Source organism: Delphinus delphis, chromosome X (genome assembly GCF_949987515.2).
Source record: "Delphinus delphis chromosome X, mDelDel1.2, whole genome shotgun sequence".
NCBI lineage: Eukaryota > Metazoa > Chordata > Mammalia > Artiodactyla > Delphinidae > Delphinus > Delphinus delphis.
This window is the reverse complement of record NC_082704.1, coordinates 88,310,309-88,328,570: the sequence shown is the minus strand read 5'-3', so window position 1 is coordinate 88,328,570 and position 18,262 is coordinate 88,310,309. Positions and strand designations below refer to the sequence as shown.

Here is an 18,262-nt window from a genome sequence, read left to right as displayed (position 1 = left end):
CTGTGGCTTATATTTTCATTTTCTTGATAGTATAGTTTGAAGTGCAAAAATTAAAAATTTTGATGACATCCAATTTCTCAACTGTTTCTTTCATTGCTTGGGCTTTTGGTTTTGTAGCTAAGAAATCTTTGCCTAATCCAGTGTCATGGTGATTTCTTCCATTGTTTATTCAATCAGTTGCTTCAGTACAGGTAGTACTGCAGTAAATAGTAAAAGTGTCTTTTTGTTAGTGTTCTTTGGTATAGATTCTCTTTGGTATAGATTCCTTGATAATTGGGATTGCTGGGTCTAGTGGTGTGAACCACTCCTTTGGGAGCTCTTGTTTCCCCTTGGTCTTAACCAAGAAAGTTTATGTCAGCAGGCTTTTTGTGAAATCTGATAGGTGAGAAATGGTGTCTTGTTTTTAACTTGCATTTTCTTAATTGAATTTTTAATTGAAGTTTAAAGACTATTTGTGTTTCCTTTTCTTTGAAATATTTGTTCATTTCTCTTCAGTTGGGCCATTGTTTTCTTTCTGTTTTGTATAGCCATATTTTATGTATGATCTATATTTATCCTTTATTTGTGATAAAAATTGCAGTTTTCATTTATTGTTTTATTTTGCTTTTGTGTGTTTGTTTTTGTCCATGCAGAAGTTATTTCTATCTAGTCAAATTTATCAGTCTTTTTCTAAATTGCACCTGCATGTTGAATCTAGGATAGTTTTTTCCTCACTCCCAGGTGTTAGAGAAATTCATCCACATTTTCTTTTAGTACTTAAATGGTTTTAGTTTTTAATTTAAATCTCTGATCCATTTGGGATTTATCCCTGATTTATAGTGTGAGGAACATCTAAGTTTATTCTTTGCCTATGGCTAATTATCCCAACATAATATATTGTTAAAAAATTTCATTTTTTCCGTACTAATTTGAGATGTTGCCTTAGTTGTATGCTAAATTTTCATATGAAGTTTTGTCTACTTATATTTTCTGTGGTCTGTTTCATTAGTCTGTTCATGAATTAATGCTATACTATTTTACTTACAGAGGTTTTGGAATAGGTTTACACTACATATACAGTATGTATACGGTAGTGCTGTGGCACCCTTTCCCCATTGTTCTTGTTTCTAGGGTTTCCCTGGCTGTCCTTTCTTTGTTGCTTGTTTTTCCAAATAAACTAATTAACTCCACAAAAATAGCTGATGATTTTTCTCTCCGGCTTTTTTGAAGTATCATTTACATTATTTTAAGTGTTCAAATTTGCTGCATTTCGGCAATTTATATGGGGTTGTGTAATCATTACTGCAATTAAGATATAGAATGTTTCTATCACTCAAAGTGTTCCATTGTCCCCCTTTACAGTTGATTCCCATTCTTGACCCCTGGTCCCAGGCAACCAGTTATCTGTGTATATGCTTTCTGGAGTCTCTAATTTTGCCGTTCCTAGAATGTCACACACCTGGATTCAAATAGCATGTATTTTTTTGTTTTAATTTAGCATACTGTTTTTGAGATTCATCCATGTTCTTGTGTGTATCAGTATTGTGTTCCTTTTCATTGTTATGTAGTATCTAATAGAATGATTATACCACAATTAATTTTCCCATTTATTAGTTGACAAACATTAGGGTTGTGTCCAGCTTTTGATAAGCATGAATGAAGTTCAGTGAACATTATTTGTTTTTGTGTAGACATAGGTTTTCACTTCCCTTGGTATATATACCTAGGATTTGGAAATGCTGGGTCACATTGCAGTTGTAGAGTTAACGGCCAAACTTTTACAAAGTGGCTGTACCACTTCACATTCTTACTAGCAATATATGAGATTCTCAATTGTTCTACATCTTGGATATCACTCGGTACTTTCAATCTTTTTAACTTTAGCCATTCTAGTAAGTAAGTAGTGGGTTTTCATTTTGGTTTTATCTGCGTTTCCCCAATGATAGTGATGTTGAGCATCTTCTATGTGCTATTGGCCTTTCATGTACCTTTTGTTATTATCTGTTCACATCTTTTGCTGATTTTTAACTTCTTTTTGTGTATTATTAATTGAGTTGCATGGGCTCTTTGCATATTCCCTTTGTCAGATATGTTTTGCAAATACTTTTTCACAGTCTGTGGTTTGCTTTTTGTTTTCTTACTTGTTCCTTTTTACGAGCAAATATTTATAATTTTGATGAAGTCCATTTAATAATTTTTTTCTTTTATACCTTGTGGTTTTTGTGTTCTGCTAAGAACTCTTTGCCTACCTGAAGATCATAAACATTTCCTCAGCTTTTTTTCCCCAGGAGTTCTATAATCACATTTCTTAAATTTTGGTTTATGATACATTTCAGGTTGTTCATGATGTGAGATGAGCATCAGTGTTCTTCCCCACCCCTTGAACACATATCCAGTTGTTCTAGCATCATTCATTGGAAAGACTGTCCTTTCAAATTTGATTTACTGTTTATTTCCTCTTAGATAAAAATCAGTTGACAATTTAGTTTTGTGTCTATTGCTAGATCCTCTGTTATATTCCCTGTTACGTTATGTTCTATATGTCTATTTTTTCTTTCTTTTTTTTCCTTTTTCTTTTCTTAACATCTTTATTGGAGTATAATTGCTTTACAATGGTCTCTTAGTTTCTGCTTTAAAACAAAGTGAATCAGCTATGCATATACATATATCCCCATATCTCCTCCCTCTCGCATCTCCCTCCCACCCTCGCTATCCCACCCTTCTAGGTGGTCACAAAGCACCAAGCTGATCTCCCTGTGCTATGTGGCTGCTTCCTACTAGCTATCTATTTTACATTTGGTAGTGTATATATGTCCATGCTACTCTCTCACTTCGTCCCAGCTTACCCTTCCCCCTTCCCCTTCCCCGTGTCCTCAAGTCCATTCTCTATGTCTGCATCTTTATTCCTGTCCTGCCCATAGGTTCTTCAGAACCTTCTCTTTTTTTTAATTTTTAAGATTCCATATATATGTGTTAGCATATGGTATTTGTTTTTCTCTTTCTGACTTACTTCACTCTGTATGACAGTCTCTGGGTCCATCCACCTCACTACAAATAACTCAATTTCGTTTCTTTTTATGGATGAGTAATATTCCATTGTATATATGTGCCACATCTTCTTTATCCATTCATCTGTTGATGGACACTTAGGTTGCTTCCATGTTCTGGCTATTGTAAATAGAGCTGCAATGAACATTTTGGTACATGACTCGTTTTGAATTATGTTTTTCTCAGGGTATATGACCAGTAGTGGGATTGCTGGGTCGTATGGTAGTTCTATTTGTAGTTTTTTAAGGAACCTCCATACTGTTCACCACAGTGGCTGTATCAGTTTACATTCCCACCAACAGTGCAAGAGTGTTTCCTTTTCTCCACACCCTCTCCAGCATTTATTATTTGTAGATATTTTGATGATGGCCATTCTGACTGGTGTGAGGTGATACCTCATTGTAGTTTTAATTTGCATTTCTCTAATGATGAGTGATGTTGAGCATCCTTTCATGTGTTTGTTGGCAATCTGTATATCTTCTTTGAACAAATGTCTATTTAGGTCTTCTGCCCATTTTTGGATTGGGTTGTTTGTTTTTTTGATATTGAGCTGCATGAGCTGCTTGTAAATTTTGGAGATTAATCCTTTGTCAGTTGCTTCATTTGCAAATATATTCTCCCATTCTGAGGATTGTCTTTTCTTTCTTTTTCTTTTTTTTTTTTTTTTTTTTTTTGCGGTACATGGGCCTCTCACTGTTGTGGCCTCTCCCGTTGCAGAGCACAGGCTCCGGAGGTGCAGGCTCAGCGGCCGTGGCTCACGGGCCCAGCCGCTCCGTGGCATGTGGAATCTTCCCGGCCCGGGGCATGAACCCGCGTCCCCTGCATCGGCAGGCGGACTCTCAACCGCTGTACCACCAGGGAAGCCCCTGAGGGTTGTCTTTTCATCTTGTTTATGGTTTCTTTTGCTCTGCAAAAGCTTTTAAGTTTCCTTAGGTCCCGTTTGTTTACTTTTGTTTTTATTTCCATTTCTCTAGGAGATGGGTCAAAAAGGATCTTGCTGTGATTTATGTCATAGAGTGTTCTGCCTATGTTTTCCTCTAAGAGTTTTATAGTGTCTGGCCTTACACTTACGTCTTTAATCCATTTTGAGTTTTTTTTTGTGTGTTTGTGTGTATGGTGTTAGAGAGTGTTCTAATTTCATTCTTTTACATGTAGCTGTCCAGTTTTCCGAGCACCACTTACTGAAGAGGCTGTCTTTTCTCCATTGTATATTCTTACCTCCTTGATCAAAGATGAGGTGACCATATGTGTGTGGGTGTATCTCTGGTCTTTCTATCCTGTTCCATTGAGCTATCTTTCTGTTTTTCTGCCACTACCATACTGTTCATTACTGTAGCTTTGTAGTATAGTCTGAAGGCCGGGAGCCTGATTCCTTCAGCTCTTTTTCTTTCTCAAGATCACTTTGGCTCTTCAGGGTCTTTTGTGTTTCCATACAAATTGTGAATTTTTTTGTTCTAGTTCTGTGAAAAATGCCATTCGTAGTTTGATAGGGATTGCATTGAATCTGTACATTGCTTTGGGTAGTATAGTCATTTTCACAATGTTGATTCTTCCAATCTAAGAACATGGTATATCTCTCTATCTGTTTGTATCATTTTTAATTTCTTTCATCAGTGTGTTATAGTTCTGTGCATACAGGTCTTTTGTCTCCTTAGGTAGGTTTATTCTTAGATATTTTATTCTTTTTGTTGCAGTGGTAAATGGGCATGTTTCCTTAATTTCTCTTTCAGATTTTTCATCATTAGTGTATAGGAATGCAAGAGATTTCTGTGCATGAATTTTGTATCCTGGTACTTTACCACATTCGTTGATTAGCTCTTGTACTTTTCTGGTGGCATCTTTAGGATTCTGTATGTATAGTATCATGTCATCTACAAAGAGTGACAGTTTTACTTCTTCTTTTCTGATTTAGATTCCTTGTATTTCTTTCTCTTCTCTAATTGCTGTGGCTTAAACTTCCAAAACTATGTTGAATAATAGTGGTGAGAATGGACAACCTTGTCTTGTTCCTGATCTTAGAGGAAATGGTTTCAGTTTTTCACCATTGAGAATGAGGTTGGCTGTGGGTTTGTCATATATGGCCTTTATTATGTTGAGGTAAGTTCCCTCTATGCCTACTTTCTGTAGGGTTTTTATCATAAATGGGTATTGAATTTTGTCAAAAGCTTTTTCTGCATTGATTGAGACGATCATATGGTTTTTCTCCTTCAGTTTGTTAATATGGTTTATCACATTGATTGATTTGCGTACATTGAATCCTTGCATTCCTGGGGTAAACCCTACTTGACCATGGTGTATGATCCTTTTAATGTGCTGTTGGATTCTGTTTGTATTATTTTGTTGAGAATTTTTGCATCTGTGTTCATCAGTGATATTGGCCTGTAGTTTTCTTTCTTTGTGACATCTTTGTCTGGTTTTGGTATCAGGGTGATGGTGGCCTCGTAGAATGAGTTTGGGAATGTTCCTCCCTCTGCTGTAGTTTGGAGGAGTTTGAGAAGGATAGGTGTTAGCTCTTCTCAAAATGTTTGATAGAATTCGCCTGTGAAGCCGTCTGGTCCTGGGCTTTTGTTTGTTGGAAGATTTTTAATCACAGTCTCAATTTCAGTGCTTGTGATTGGTCTGTTTATATTTTCTGTTTCTTCCTGTTTCAGTCTTGGGAGGTTGTGCTTTTCAAAGACTTTGTCCATTTCTTCCAGGTTGTCCAGTTTATTGGCATAGAGTTGCTTTTAGTAATCTCTCATGATCCTTTGTATTCTGCAGTGTCAGTTTTTACTTCTCCTTTTTCATTTCTAATTCTATTGATTAGAGTCCTCTCCCTTTTTTTCTTATTGAGTCTGGCTAATGGTTTATCTATTTTGTTTATCTTCTCAAAGAACCAGCTTTTAGTTTTATTGATCTTTGCTATTGTTTCCTTCATTTCTTTTTCATTTATTTCTGGTATGATCTTTATGATTTCTTTCCTTCTGGTAACGTTGGGGTTTATTTTGTTCTTCTTTCTGTAATTGCTCTAGGTGTAAGGTTAGGTTGTTTATTTGAAATGTTTCTTGTTTCTTGAGGTAGGATTGTATTGCTATAACCTTCCCTCTTAGAACTGCTTTTTCTGCATCCCATTGGTTTTGTGTCGTTGTGTTTTCATTGTCATTTGTTTCTAGGCACTTTTTGATTTCCTCAGTGATCTCTTGGTTATTTAGTGGTGTATTGTTTAGCCTCCATGTGTTTGTATTTTTTACAGACTTTTTCCTGTAATTGATATCTAGTTTCGTAGTGTTGTCGTTGGAAAAGATACTTGATGTGTTTTCAGTTTTCTTAAATTTACCAAGGCTTCATTTGTGATCCAGGATATGATGTGTCCTAGAGAATGTTGCATGAGCACTTGAAAGTGTATTCTGTTGTTTTTGGATAGAATGTCCTGTAAATATCAATTAATTCCATTTAAAGCTTGTTTTAAAGCTTTAAGTCGCCTACCGTGATTGTGTTGCTGTCGATTTCCCCTTTAATGGCTGTTAGGATTTGCCTTATGTATTGAAGTGCTCCTATGTTGGGTGCATAAATATTTACAATTGTTATATCTTCTTGGATTGATCCCTTGGTCATTATGTAGTTTCCTTCTTTGTCTCTTGTAAAAGTCTTTATTTTATAGTATATTTTGTCTGATATGAGAATTGCTACTCCAGCTTTCTTTTGATTTCCATTTGCATGGAATATCTTTTTTCGTCCCCTCTGTTGCAGTCTCTATGTGTTCTTAGGTCTGAAGTGGATCTCTTGTAGACAGCATATGTATGGGTCTTGTTTTTGTATCCATTCGGCCAGTCTGTGTTTTTGGTTTGAGCATGTAATCCATTTACATTTAAGGTAGTTATCGATATGTGTGTTCCTGGTACCATTTTCTTAATTGTTTGGGTTTGTTATTGTAGGTCTTTTCCTGCTCTTGTGTTTCCTGCCTAGAGACGTTCTTTTAGCATTTGTTGTAAAGCTGGTTTGGTGGTGCTGACTTCTCTTAGCTTTTGCTTGTCTGTAAAGGTTTTAATTTCTCCGTTGAATCTGAATGAGATCCTTGCTGGGTATAGTAATCTTGGTTGTAGGTTTTTCCCTTTCATCACTTTAAGTATGTCCTGCCACTCCCTTCTGGCTTGCAGAGTTTCTGCTGAAAGATCAGCTGTTAACCTTATGGAGATTCCCTTGTATGTTATTTGTTGTTTTTCCTTTTCTGCTTTTAATATTTTTTCTTTGTACTTAAATTTTCATAGTGTGATTAATATGTGTCTTGGCGTGTTTCTCCTTGGATTTGTCCTGTATGGACTCTCTGTGCTGCCTGGATTTGATTAACTGTTTTCTTTCCCATATTAGGGAAGTTTTCAACTATAATCTCTTGAAATATTTTCTCAGTCCCTTTCTTTTCCTCTTCTTCTTCTGGGATCCCTGTAACTCGAATGTTAGTGCATTTACTGTGGTCCCAGGGGTCTCTGAGGCTGTCCTCCGTTCTTCTCATGCTTTTTACTTTATTGTGCTCTGTGGTAGTTATTTCCACTGTTTTATCTTACAGGTGACTTACCTGTTCTTCTTCCTCAGTTCTTCTGCTATTGATCCCTTCTGGAGAATTTTTAATTTTATTTATTGTGCTGTTCATCATTGTTTGTTTGCTCTGTTCTTCTAGGTCCTTGTTAAATGTTTCCTGTATTTTCTCTGTTCTGTTTCCAAGATTTTGGATCATCTTTACTATCATTACTCTGAATTCTTTTTCAGGTAGACTGCCTATTTCCTCTTCATTTGTTTGGTATTGTGGGTTTCTGCGTTGCTCCTTCGTCTACTGTGTGTTTCTCTGTCTTTTCATTTTGCTTAACTTACTGTGTTTGGGGTCTCCTTTTCACAGGCTGCAGGTTCGTAGTTCCCGTTGTTTTTGGTGTCTGCCCCCAGTGGCTAAGGATGATTCACTGGGTTGTGTAGGCTTCCTGGTGGAGGGCATTCGTGCCTGTGTTCTGGTGGATTAGGTTGGATCTTGTCTTTCTGGTGGGCAGGACCATGTCTGGTGGTGTGTTTTTGAGTGTCTGTGACCTTATTATTTTAATTTTAGGCAGCATCTCTGCTCATGGATGAGGTTGTGTTCCTGTCTTGCTAGTTGTTTGGCCGTAGGGTGTCTAGCACTGTAGCTTGCTGGTCGTTGAGTGGAGCTGGGTCTTAGCGTTGCGATGGAGATCTCTGGGAGCAGTTTCGCCATTTGATATTTCATGTGCAGCCTGGAGGTCTCTGTTGGACCATTGTCCTGAACTCGGCTCTCCCACCTCAGAGGCAGAGGCCTGACACCCGGCTGGAGCACCAAGACCGTATCAGCCACATGGCCCAGAAGAAAAGGGAGAGAAAAAGGAAGGAAGGGAGGGAGAGAGGGAAGGAAAATTATTAAAAATAAAAAAATTAAAAAGTAATAAAAAAGAAGAGAGCAGCCAAACCAAAAAAGAAATCCACCAATGATAGCAAGTGCTAAAAACTATACTAAAAAAATAATAAAAAGAAAAACGGACAGACAGAACCCTAGGACAGATGGTAAAAGCAAAGCTGTACAGACAAAGTCACACAAAGAAGCACGCACATACACACTAACAAAAAGAGAAAAAGAAAAAAATATATATATATAAAAAAGGAAGAGAGCAACCAAATCAATAAACAAATATACCAATGATAATAAACTCTAAATACTAAACTAAGATAAACATAAAACCGGAAACAAATTAGATGCAGAAAGCAAACCCCAAGTCTACAGTTGCTCCCAAAGTCTACCGCCTCAATTTTGGGATGATTCATTGTCTATTCAGGTGTTCCACAGATGCAGGATATATCAAGTTGATTGTGGAGATTTAATCCGCTGCTCCTGAGGCTGCTGGGAGAAATTTCCCTTTCTCTTCTTTGTTAGTACAGCTCCTGGGGTTCAGCTTTGGATTTGGCCCCGCCTCTACGTGTAGGTCGCCTGAGGGCGTCTGTTCTTCACTCAGGACGGGGTTAAAGTAGCAGCTGAATAGGGGGCTATGGCTCACTCAGGCCGAGGGGGAGGGAAGGGTATGCAATGCGGATGGAGCCTGCCGCGGCAGAGGCCGGACTGACATTGCAGCAGCCTGAGGCGCGACGTTTTTTCTCCTGGGGAAGTTGTCCCTGGATCACAGGACCCTGGCAGTGGAGGGCTGCACAGGCTCCCGGGAGGGGAGGTGTGGATAGTAACCTGTGCTTGCACACAGGCTTATTGGTGGCTGCAGCAGGTGCCTTACCGTTACTTGCCCGTCTCTGGGGTCTGTGCTGATAGCTGTGGCTCACGCCCGTCTCTGGAGCTCATTTAGGCAGTGCTCTGAATCCCCTCTCCTTGCACACCCTGAAACATTGGTCTCTTGCCTCTTAGGCAGGTCCAGAGTTTTCCCAGGACTCCCTCCCGGCTAGCTGTGGCACACTAACCCGCTTCCGGCAGTGTTCATGCAGCCAACCGCAGTCCTCTCCCTGGTATCTGACCTGTGAAGCCCGAGCCTCAGCTCCTAGCCCCTGCCCGTCCCGGCGGGTGAGCAGAGTAGCCTCTCGGGCTGGTGAGTGCTGGTCAGCACCGATCCTCTGTTCGGGAATCTCTCCGCTTTGCCCTCCGCACCCCTGTTGCTGTGCTCTCCTCCGTGGCTCCGAAGTTTCCCCCCATCTCCACCAGTGAAGGGGCTTCCTAGTGTGTGGAAACTTTTCCTCCTTCACAGCTCCCTCCCAGAGGTGCGGGTCCTGTCCCTATTCTTTTGTCTCTGTTTTTTCTTTTGCCCTACCCAGGTACGTGGTGAGTTTCTTGCCTTTTGGGAAGTCTGAGGTCTTCTGCCAGCGTTCAGTAGGTGTTCTGTAGGAGTTGTTCCACATGTAGTTGTATTTCTGATGTATTTGTGGAGACGAAAGTGATATACACGTCTTACTCCTCTGCCATCTTGAAGGTCTCCTATATGTCTATTTTAAAGCCAGTAGCATACTGTTTTGCTACTTTAGTCTTGAAATCAAGCAGTGTAAGTTTTCTGTGTTCTTTTTCAAAATTTTGTTTTTTTCTAGGTCGTTTGCTTTTCTATATACAGTTTAGAAGCAATTTGCCAATTTCTCCTGCTAGGATTTTGATTGGGACTGCATTGTATGCATTGACCAATTTGGGGAGAATATCTCTTTTTAAAAATAATGCATTTGTTTGTCCACAAACATGGTATATCTCACCATTTATTTAGGTCTTCTTTAATTTTCTTCAGCAATGTTTTATTGTTTCCATCGCACATTTTTCCTTGTTAAGTTTATCTCTAGTTTACTCTTTGATGCTGTTGTGATTGGAGTCGTCGTAAAATTTTATTTCCAATTATTGTTGCTATTGTATAGGAGCAGAAAAGATTATTGTACATTTACCTAGCATCCTGCTATCTTGATAAATTATTAGGTCTGGTAGCTTTGGTCTAGATTTCAGAGGATTTTCTATGTACGTTATCATGCTGCTTGCAGATAAATACAATTTTTCTTTTCTAATCTGTGGTTACTACTTAATCTTTTTCTTGCCTTGTTGGATTGGCAAGGACCTCTAGTATAGTGTTGAATAGAAGGGAACATCCTTGTGTTGTTCCTGGTCTTTGGGGGAAAACATTCAGTTTTCACCCTTGAATACGATGTTAACTGTAGAGTTTTTACAGATTCAGATTGAAGAAGTTTCCTTCTGTTACTAGTTTTACTTTGAGATTTCTTTTTTTTTTGTTGTTCCTGTTTTCATTCATAATGAATAGGTATGGAACTTGTCAAGTAATTATTCCTTCCTGTATTGAGAGTCTATGGATTTTCTTTCTTAATGTGTTATACAGTTAGGTACATTGCTTGATTCTTTTTTTTTTTTAAAGCTGTTCCTTGGATAAACCCCTGTTAGATCTGTTATCATTTTTATATGTTGTTGGCTTCATTGTAGTAATAATTTGTTGAGCATTTTTGCATCTTTGTTCATAAATGATATTACTCTAATTTTCTTCTTACAACTTCTGATTTTTTTCCATCAGGATAAATCTGGCCTCATAAAAAGAGTGGGGAATTGTTCTCTCCTCTCTATTTCTGAGTGTATGTATAGGGTTGGTATTATTTCTTCTTCCAGTGTTGAATAGAATTTATCAGTAAAGTCAGCTGGACCTAGAGTTTCTTTGTGAATAGTTTTTAACTACAATTTGAATTCCTCTAATATGTACAGGGCTATTCAGGTTTTCTGTTACTTCTTGTTTCAGTTTTATTTTGTCTTTCAAGGAGTTTGTCTCTTTCATAAAATTTCACATTTACTATTTTTTCTGTCATAACCCTAATTTCCTTTAAATAACTATAGAATCTGTATATTGTCTTTCATTCCTGATATTGGTAATTTGGTCTTCTCTTCTTTTCTTGGTCAGCCTGGCTGGATGGTTACCAATTTTATTGATGTTTGCAAAAAGTCAAATTTTTGTTTCGTAGTTTTTTTCTTCAGTATTGTTTTCCTGTTTTACATTTCATCCAATCCCTATTTCATTGATTCCTGATTGTCTTTATTATTTGCTTCTGCTTACTTTGTGTTTAATTTTCTTATTTCCTAAGATGGAAGCTTAGATCATCGATTTTCTACCTTTTTTCTCTAATTCAAGTGTTTCAAAGTATGCATTTTTCTTAGTATTGATATAGCTGTATCTCACAAATTTTATATTTTTAATTTTCATTGTCATTCATTTGAAAGCATTTTCTACTTCACTTCCACTTTCTTACCCATGGTTATTTATATATATATTGTATAATTTCAAAATACTTGGGTTATTTTAGCTATCTCATAGTTAGTAATTTTTGTTTCATTTATATAACATACTCTATGATTTCATTCTTTCAGAATGTATTGAGACTTTATTGGGTCAGCACTTGAAAAGAAGCACATGATTTGCATTTGTTGGTTGTATTGTGGTATAAATAACAGTTAAAGATATTTGAAGGTATTTTTCTTAAACAATTTTTTTTGTCCTTGTCATTTGCTGACAGGTTATTATCTCTTCTTGTGATGGTAGAATTGTCTTTCTTAATTTTGCCCTTTTGTTCTTTAATATATTTTGAAACTCTCTTATTAGGTACACACACATTTGTTACTGTTATTTTTACCTGATGAACTGACCCTTTTGTCATAAAGAAATACTGTTTTTTACCTTTAGTAATTCCTTTTGTTTTGACATGTGTTTTATCTGATTTTAATTTAGCTATTCCTTTCTTCTTAGGCTTGTTATTTCTGTGAGATATCCGTTTCTTTTTTTTCTTTTTTTTTTTGCGGTACGCGGGCCTCTCACTGTTGTGGCCTCTCCCGTTGCGGAGCACAGGCTCCGGATGCGCAGGCTCAGCGGCCATGGCTCACGGGCCTAGACGCTCTGCGGCATGTGGGATCCTTCTGGACTGGGGCATGAACCCGCATCCCCTGCATCGGCAGGCGGACTCTCAACCACTGTGCCACCAGGGAAGCCCGAGATATCCTTTTCTTTTCAACCTTTTGGCATCTTTATATTTATAATACTTTTATAGATAGCTTGTTAAATGGGTCTTGCTTTTTTATCCAATCTGAAAGTCTCTGTTTTTTACTTGTGCTGTTTAGCCACTGATAGTTAATGAAATCATTGGTATGATTGGGTTTGTGTCTTTCATTTGATCTTTCCTTTTATGTTTATTCCCTTAATTTCTTGGTCTTATGTTCTCCATACCACTCCCCCCCTTTATATTTCAATCTGTTTTACAATTTTACTTTACTTTTCCTATTGACCTTTTCACCTATTCTTCTTTTCATTATTTGTTCAGTGGTGACTCTAGGGATTATAGTGTATAAACCCTTTAATTTTTCACAGTCAAGTCTCAGTATTATACCAATTCACATAAAATGTAGAAAGTTTGCAGTTATATAGGTCCACATCGTACCCACTCATGTCCTTTACGTAATAGCTGTTACGTGTATTAGATCTACGCAAGGTGATGTTATTTTGCTTTGAACAGGCCCATATATTACAGTGTAATAGTAATTTTATTTACCCATATTGTTACCATTTCTGATGCTCTTCATTACTTTGTATGAATTGTTACCATGTACTGTCATTTTCTTTTTGGCCAAAGAACTTTGTTTAGCATTTCTTATGGTAAAGGTATGGCGGAGATGAATTTCTTTTATCTGAAAATATTTTTTGACTTAATTTTAAAGGGCATTTTTTCTTGATAGAGAATTATGGGTTGGCTTGCTTTTTTAAAAAGTTATTGTAAAATATTGGCTATATTCCCTGTGGTGTACAATATATCCTTGTAGCTTATTTAGTTTATACATAGTAGTTTGTATCTCTTGATCCCCTACCCCTATCTTGCCCCACCCTCCTTCCCTCTCCCCTCTGGTAACCACCAGTTTGTTCTCTATATTTGTGAATCTGTGTCTGTTTTGTTATATTCATTTGTTTGTTTTATTTTTTTAGATTCCACATATAAGTAATAACATACAGTATCTGTTTTTCTCTGTCTTATTTCACTAAGCACAATACCTTCCAGGTCCATCCATGTTGATATGTATTTATTCTATTGTATATATGTACCACATCTTCTTTATCCATTTGTCTGCTGATGGACACTGAGGTTGATTCCATATCTTGGCTATTGTACATAATGCTGCCATGAACATTGGGGTATATGTATCTTTTCAAATTAGTGTTTTTGTTTTCTTCAGATATATACCCAGGAGTGGGATTGCTGGATCATATGGTAGTTTTATTTTTAGTTTTTCGAGGAACCTCCATATTGTTTCCCACAGTGGCTGTACCAGTTTACATTCCCACCAACAGTGTACAAGGGTTCCTTTTTCTCCACATCCTTGCCAACATTTGTTATTTGTGTTCTTTTTGATGATAGCCATTCTGACGGGTATGAGGTGATATCTCATTGTGGTTTTGATTTGCATTTCTCCAACGATTAGCATCTTTTCATGTGCCTGTTTGGCCATCTGTATGTCTTCTTTGGAAAAATGTGTATTCAGATCTTCTGCCCATTTTAAAGTCAGATTTTAAAAAAATATTTAATTTGTATGAGCTGTTTATATATATTTTGGATATTAACCTGTTATTGGTCATATCATTTGCAAATATTTTCTCCCATTTGGTGAATTGTCCTTTTTGTTTTGCCGATGGTTTCCTTTGCTGTGCAAAAGCTTTTAAGTTTAATTAGGTCTCATTTATTCATTTTTGTTTTTGTTTCCTTTGCCTTAAGAAACATATCCAAAAAAATATTGCCATGATTTATGTCAAAGAGTGTTCTGCCTGTGTTTTCTTCCAGTTTTATGGTTTTACAGTCTTACATTTAGGTTTTAAATCCATTTGAGTTTATTTTTGTATATGGTGTGAGAAAATGTCCTACTTTCATTCTTTTACATGTAGCTGTCCAGTTTTCCCAGCACCACTTATTGAAGAGATTGTCTTTTCCCTATTGTGTATTCTTGCTTCCTTTGTGTTTGTTTATTTTTGAAGTATAATTGACCTACAGCACTGTGTTAGTTCCTGTTCTGCAACATAGTGATTCGATATTTCTGTATGTTTCAAAATGATAACCAGGATAAGTCTAGTGTTTTTTTTTTTTTTTAAGTGAAATTCTGGTGTCTTCTTGCTTCCATACTTCCTGATGAGAAATCAGTTCTTAATTGAACCTCTCCTGGCTGGGTCCTGTGAATTATACTTAAAACAGATTAACAGGAGGGAAAAAACAGTTTGTTTACACATGCAATGCATATTCATTCAGTAGAACTCAGTGATGAGTAACTCAAAGGGGTGGTTAGAATTTGAGGCTATATACCAACTTAGTAGGTGATGAGAAGAGCAAGAAAGGGCACTTAAAGGAAAACAAATAACTTTTTGGAAAGATAAGTAGGCCCTTAAGAGAATAGATGGGAGATATGATGTATTATGATAATGTCTGTTAGAGTTTCTACCGGGAGGGGTATATGACAGTTTTATTATTTTGGGAGGCTCTGCTTTTAGCATATATAAGGGATTTCAGGAACTCAAATGCCTCCAGCTCAAAATAATTCTTAGGTTAAACCAGCACATCTAGGGGTATCCTGTCCTGATCCCCTTCAACAACTATAACAAAACCTAAACTCATTCATGAGTCAGGAAGGTTTAAAAATTGCTGTTATGGTTTATGGTATAAAGTAGGAAGGTAGGAATAAAAAATTGTATGTACACTGTTAATGCTGCTATGTATTTCATTATATAAGTAGAAGACTGTAAGGAGATAAACGTTAAAATATGAAGAAGTGCTGGTGCTTCCTGATGATTTTTTTTTTTTTTTTTTTGTGGTATGCGGGCCTCTCACTGTTGTGGCCTCTCCCGTTGCGGAGCACAGGCTCCGGACGCACAGGCTAAGCGGCCATGGCTCACAGGCCCAGCCGCTCCGCGGTATGTGGGATCTTCCCAGACCGAGGCACAAACCCGTGTCCCCTGCATCGGCAGGCGGACTCTCAACCACTGCGCCACCAGGGAAGCCCTCTGATGATTTTTATCATGTGTACTTTACTAAACAATTTCTGTATATATTCATTTATGATTGTGAACTTTTAAATAAATAAAACTGACTTTTTTCTTCTTTTTTCCCCACTTGTATTTAAGAAAAGAAAGAAAAGGTTTGAGTTATGGTAGTATGCTTGTCTAAAAGAACCATTGATTAAATGTTGTGGAAAGATGGAGAGCAACCTTTTTCAGTATAAAATATTATTTGCCTGTTAATTGTGCATTATGTGTAATTTTGGGGGGTATATTGATTCATTAAAATATTTGTGGGTACAGTTCTTCTGATTAACAAAACCCCTTTAAATTAGTTCATTATCTTAAAAAAACATCCTGCTTTTACAATGGCTTTGAGAGAATTGGGTTAAAATTTAATTTGGGACAGTGAAAAAATATTGAAGAGTAAATTTACATATATCTTTGTATGTGTATATAAAATATCATAGAGCTTTATAATATTACTGCTGAAAAAGATGGAGTGTTTCAGGAACTCAAAGCTTGTAGAGATTACTTTGCATGTGTTTTTGGTATGCTAATTATAAACAATTCTTGTCCTTAAAGTACATTCACCAAGAAGGTCTATTTTAGTCCTTGATTCAATACATGTTAGAAAATTGTAATGCTGCATTTCTTACCAGCTCTGAAAATTGTGCTGGCCTTCTTTCCTAATTGGGGCTGAGTAGTAAGGTTTTCTTTTTTCCATTTAGCTACCATATGGTTTTATTTTTTTGTTAATGTAGTACTGATGTGGGATTAGGGATTAATGTTGGGTAGGGGAGAGATTTTGGGGAGAGAATTGTTATAATGGAAAAACTCACGGTTTTCCCAGTTCAGATTCATGTTTTGAGTTTAAAAATACATTGAGTATTTAAATATATCAATATTGAAGTGCTTTATAACGTGAAAATATTTAGAACTTTATGGAAGGCAGAACTGTAATTAATATTTCAACAAGTTTAAAGCTTAAATTAACCTGGAAAAAAACCAAAACAAAACTTTTTTGCCCAGAAAGGCAGAGAAAGAGAGTGAGATCTTTTAAAGAATATATACGAAAAGTTAAAAAGCAGTATATTTGAGAATAAGGATGTCAACTGAAAAAACAAAAACACAACCTGAAAGTTGAGAATTATGTTTAATTCAGGGACCTTACTGAGGACTGTAACCCGGGAAACAGCCTCTCATATAGCTCAGAGGAACTGTTCCAAAGAGGTAAGAGAAGAGCCAGGATATATAAGAGTTTTTGCTGGGGGAAAAAAAATGTAGTCAAACATAATGATTTTAGTGCTTTTCTGTGTATGGGAAGATGCAAGAGTCTGGGCTCATTGAAATTTCTTTGATATGCATCTTGACTATCAAGGGCCAGTATCCTGGTTTTTCTCCATCCTGAATTCACTTGAAGGTGCACCTTGGTGAGTGTGTGTGTGTGGTGGGGGGGAGCAGCAGCTGATGGCTTGATGGTTGGCAACATTCCTTGTTTACTGGAATGACAGGTAACATCTTTTTGTCCACAAGGGTTAGTTTCTTTAGAAGTTTTACAATTTTACAAGCAGACCACATCCTAGAAATCATTATTTAATTTCTTTTACTTTATGGGCTAGACTGCATTCAGGTCTGCACAAATTGGTGGATGAACTAGTGGAACCTGCACTCATCTTCTGACCTATCCATGACTTCTGTTACACTATTTATGTCGGTCACTAACTGGCTTTTACTGTCATTGACAAGGGCTTTGTTGGCAATACAGGGATAAGTAAGATAGTTCTGCTCTCAAGTTGCCCATATTCTGGGTGAGGGAGGCACAAACAAGCATAAGCTTTTGGAAGTGATATATTAGAGGTGTTCAGGAGTGAGGCAGAAGTACGTCTCTTTGTGTAAGGAGTATGGGAAAGTCTGAGTGGGAATTAGAGAAGCTCCACAGAACAGTTGAGACTGGAGGGAAGGATTAATGGGAGTTTTCCAGGTAGGAGACGTGGAAAGCCTTTTAAAGAAGAGAACTGAGTCAGCCAGCACATGAAAGAAAGTACAGTAGGTGTTCAGGGAACTCTCCCAAGTTCTTGGTCTAGAGCAGAGGTCCAAATACTTTTTCGAAAGGGTGAAAAAGTAAATATTTTAGGCCTTGTGGGCCAAGAGGCAAAATTATCTATTATGTAGGTACTTAGCTAATCATTTACAGTGTAACCATCATAAAATATAAGAATAATTTTTTAGCTCCTGGGACTTGAAGAAAAAATTTTGACTGGCCATAGTTTGTGGCCCCCTGTTTTAGACCCTGGGGTAATTGTTAGAGGCCTCAAAGTGGGGAAAAGGAAGGCAAGGGCCAGATAGATGGTAAAGTGGGTTTGCAACAGTTAGCACAGATCTGGAGTCTTAGATTTGTCTTAATATTTGTTCAATATCTAGTCAAATTCTGTAGTGCTGGAAATCAGAGCCATAAAATTAAATAAATAAAACACAATGGCTTCCAGGGATTGATTGGAATTGTATTAACTTTGTACAGTTTAAAAAAGAAAAACTGTCATTGTCTTTCATTCAATAAAGTTTTATGGTATTTCCATATAAAGTTCTTATGCATATTATAAAATAATGTATTTTAGATCTTCTAGTTTTATTGCTGTTATAAATGTCATTTTAATTTCATTTTTATCTCTTTGCTGGAATATAGAACTACAGTTGGTTTTTATATGCTTTAAATTTAC

The 18,262-nt window shown here is 36.9% G+C and overlaps 1 protein-coding gene across 3 annotated transcripts in view; it reads left to right on the top strand.

Moving 5' to 3' along the window:
* The window catches only part of KDM6A (lysine demethylase 6A), a 210,006-nt gene that overhangs the window by 83,244 nt on the left and 108,500 nt on the right, over positions 1-18,262 (top strand). The gene's annotated exons all lie outside the window — the stretch shown is intronic.